We start from the raw sequence: 4448 nt of genomic DNA, 5'->3' as shown, positions 1-4448 counted from the left end.
TATATCGGCAATCAAAGACCTTCTAAGGGCACAACTCACTGATACCGTCTCTTCCTCATAGATATTAGCAATGGTGACCCCAAGAGGGTTAGTCAATACTACACCTGCCAGTCGAAGTGGCCGTGTGGTTCTAGTCGCTACAGTCTGGAACCGAGTGACTGCTACGGTCACAGGTTCGAATCCTGCCTCTCGCATGGATGTGTGTGATGTCCTTACGTTAGTTAAGTTTAATTAGTTCTACGTTCTAGGCGACTGATTACCTCAGAAGTTAAGTCGTATAGTGCTCAGAGCCATTTGAACCATCTGAATACTACACCTGAGCCAGTGGCGCCATCCAGAACGATCTACTAACTCGACAGCACCATGGCTCACAGATATGTAGTGAAAGAAAAGAATAAAAATTAATATCACCCAGCGACGAGGCATGACACTCCTTATAAATGTTACTTGCCACTTTGAGATGTTAACCACAGCTGTAATTATCAGTGAAAGTGTCTGTTTCTTCAGTATGGGAGCATGTCTGAAGGAGATTGTATTGTGAAGATACGGACATTATAACTGTCAATGTTGTCACCATTATCGTGTTGTTCTCTCTCAGTTTTGTGATTTGCAGTCCTGGTGGAGTTGCACGGCGTCAACAGTCCTTCTACACTGCTGCTGGTGTGTCGGTTGCCGTGAGGTAAGCCCTCCCACTGCTATTCTTCCTTACGGGGTTAGGCCTTCCACAAATTGATGCAGTAGCAATATCCTGTAAGTAGGTTTCATCTGAAATCTGTGTGTGTGTGTGTGTGTGTGTGTGTGTGTGTGTGTGTGTGTGTGTGTGTGTGACCCTTTCTCTACACTAGATGCTTACGTAAAAATTCTGAAAACTATTTTGCTAGTCCAACGACGTCCTCTTTGCTAAACTCTGTATTAAATTTCTGGAATTTGTTCTGAAATGACAGCTTTATTTTTTTCTTGTATTCAGTAACCGGGGTAGGATGGAGTTACATTATATTATTGTAAGATATTGTCACTAACATGAAAATTACAGTACACGAAGTAGTCCCACAGATAGGAAAAGAGGTCTGCAATGCCTGTCAAGGGATAAGTTTTACGAGAAACATCATCCTTCAGGGCTTTGAAACAAATCGGTGGTGATTGCTGAAAATTTGTCAGCCTGGGCTTCGAACCCGGATGCTCCACTTCTGTAGAACAGTTGCCTTAGCCGCCTCGGCCATATGGGTACTCTTCACGGCCATCCCTAATTTTCACCCTGTCAAGCGGAATTAGGGCTCCCTTCCATTAGCCCCACTGCTAGGAACATTCGCTTTGTCCCGTAAGGGTTCAAAACATAAAGTACCTAGAGGCCGTTCTCGCTTTCCTCCTCCCACATGCGCTCTGCAGGAAACATCAAAATAATTATATTACAACAATAAAATAATGCATGTATGGTCCCACGGAGGTTGAACTGGGCAGATACTGCACAAATGTATTCCCTGAGGAGCGAAGTTGAGCTTCATTCTCACCAGAATCCTGAATCGGTCCCTGGCAGTGCCAAGTTAGCTGTGAGCAGGCGTCGATTTGCGGTGGCGTGTTTTTTAGTCTGCTGTCCTGTCCTTCATCTCTGTGAGCGAGCAGGCCGGGCGGATGATTGTCAGCTGTCGATGGTTGGACGGCTTCCCTTCGCGCAGGCCGAGACGATTAGCACTACGGTCCACTAACGAGTGCTGCAGGCCTGTCGATTTCGACGTTCATGTAGTAACATTACGAGGTACTGCCTCCGGATTTGTGTATGCAGCCGGATTACAGAGGCGGCATCGAAGGGATCGGATTTTAACCTGGTGTCGGTGGTCACGAGAACGATTCGATGATAACAAAGTCAATTCTTTGGTAAACACTGGAATCAGACTGCAAAACATCAGGCGAGAGACAGAAAATTGCCTCCAGAAAGTCGAATACTCGTGAGAATAAGCTTTAATTTCAATGAATCCAACTAAGACCAGAATGTGAATCATAAAGACATATAGTAGACTGAAGTCATCATGGGACTGTATCACCACCAAGGGTAAGTTTGCACCAACTCGTGTCAATAAAGCCTTCAAGTACAGACACTACACCCGTCGAATTATGACAATGTCTGCCACTTTAGTCTACCAGGATGATAAGTCAGACAGCCAGTGGTGATGCAAGGTACCACTCACTTGCGCTTCTAGAGCCTCTTAGTGACAGCCAATGGACAATTACACATGGGTGGTTCCCCAGTTCCCCTCCTCCTCATTCTATTTTCAGGGAGCAAGTTTTTCGTTGAACTGGATTGATTTTTCACGTATTCGTGTACAGCAAGCATTCTCACGGTCTGGTTCTGCAGAATGACAGCTTGCGGTGCGTAGCAAACAAGCGTACATCTTCGAGGAGTCTTCAGGTGGCAGCAAGGTATTCGATCACGGAGGCGGAAGTTTAGCGAAAGCATGTGTTTTTGTAGCTCAGATAGCCGTTTGACGACGAGTCCCCTCTGTCAATTACAAGCTTTCACAACAAGACCTCCAATACCCTGTCCTTGGTCATCACTAGAAACACCTACACTTACACACTAAACATTCTGTATGTAAATTATCTCTGTGTACGGTGAGGATATGCTTCTATTGGGACCCATATAATCCAGATGAGACAGCGTGTATGGCTTGACCGAGTGTTTCCACTATTCAGGCAAGTGGATAGATCAGATAATGTTAGTGACATGTCCTACAGAGGACGGCTTCATAGCAAACGCGCTCGCTGAGCGAACAGTGTGCAGATCTCTTCTGAACAGCACGTTGTAAGGCATCCCAGATATTCTCAGTAATTTAGTATTAAGAAAACAGTTTTAATCGCGTTTTTTATTTATTTAGTGCCGACCGGTTTCAGCCCATCGCAGGGGCCATCTTCAGGGAGAACATATGGTCGACTGCTGGTGGCGTCTCGTTTACCAAGGTATGCCACATCTTGGTAAACGAGACGCCACTAGCAGTCGACCATATGATCTTCCTTAAGATGGCCCCTACGATGGGCTGACACCGGTCGGCACTAAATAAATAAAAAACGCGATTGAGACTGTTTTCTTGGTACTAAGTTAATTTATACTAATCCCTGTCACTCCATAACCATGTTTTCCAAACATGGTCAGTATTGTTCAAGCCTGGTGACTTTGGTGGCCAGCCGAAGTGTTCTTCGTGCCACTCTGCAGCACTACTGGACGCGTGGGGTGTCGCATTTTCGTGCTGCAATTGCCCGTCGGAATGCACAATGGACACGAATGGACGCAGATGATCAGATAGGATGCTTACCTATATGTCACCTGTCACTACACTACTTCGTATCTAGAGGTATCAGGGGTCCCATATCACTCCAAACGCACACGCCCACACCAGTACAGAGCCCCTACCATCTTCAACAATCTCGTGTTGACATGCAGGGTCCATGGATTATGAGGTTGTCTCCATACCCGTACACGTCCTTCCGCTCGATACAATTTCAAACGAGACTCGTCCGACGAGGCAACATATTTCCCAGTCATCAACAGTACAACGTCGGTGTTGATGGGCACAGGCGAGGCGTCAAGCTTTGTGTCGTGCAGTCATCAAGGGTATACGAGTGGGCCTTCGGCTCCGAAAGCCCAGACGATGATATTTCGTTGAACGGTAGGCACGCTGACACTTGTTAATGTCCCAGCACTGAAATGTCCTCCAATTTGCGGATGGGTTCTCTTCAGTTGTCATTGGTTCCGTTCTTGAAAGATCTTTTTCCGGCCGCAGCGATGCCCGAGATTTAATGTTTTACTGGATTCCTGATATTCACCGAGCGAGGTGGTGCAGTGGTTAGCACACTGGACTCGCATTCGGGAGGACGACGGTTCAATCCCGTCTCCAGCCATCCTGATTTAGGTTTTCCGTGGTTTCCTTAAATCGCTTCAGGCAAATGCCGGGATGGTTCCTGTGAAAGGGCACGGCCGATTTCCTTCCCAATCCTTCCCTAACCCGAGCATCAGCTCCGTCTCTAATGACCTCGTTGTCGACGGGACGTTAAACACTAACCACCACCACCACTTAGCGTGTGAACTAGCGTGAAGAGGGTGTGGAAGTTCTAGGGCAGACAGTTTCACCGAGAGAGGGCACTTGTGGTATGCGCGAGACACTCGCGCACATTAAAACCTGGGATACATACTCATACGCGTCTAAATTTTAAAGGTTGTGCTAATTCAAACCCTCTGTCTTAATAAATAAAACATATCAGAACCATTTAAAACACCTGCATACAATTGAAAATATGAACACCAATTTGCCTGTGTCCTAGTGTCAAGGAGGTGAAGCTTGCGCTATATCCAACGAGACAGAGAGAGAGCACTAGTGTCATGTGCGAGAATCTCGCGCAAAATTGAAGGCTAGGATACATACTAACGAAAACGAACAAAATGTTGTGGAAAATTGAAA

General features: G+C 46.3%; 1 non-coding gene across 1 annotated transcript; it reads left to right on the top strand.

The window, feature by feature from the left end:
- The first annotated feature begins 3818 nt into the window (after positions 1 to 3818).
- Trnaa-cgc (transfer RNA alanine (anticodon CGC)) lies at positions 3819 to 3891 on the top strand. The gene has a single exon. It is a non-coding gene; the product is annotated as a tRNA-Ala (tRNA).
- Positions 3892 to 4448: the final 557 nt, after the last annotated feature.

The sequence above is a fragment of the Schistocerca nitens genome, chromosome 5 (assembly GCF_023898315.1).
Source record: "Schistocerca nitens isolate TAMUIC-IGC-003100 chromosome 5, iqSchNite1.1, whole genome shotgun sequence".
Classification (NCBI taxonomy): domain Eukaryota; kingdom Metazoa; phylum Arthropoda; class Insecta; order Orthoptera; family Acrididae; genus Schistocerca; species Schistocerca nitens.
This window is presented reverse-complemented; position numbering and strand designations above follow the sequence as displayed.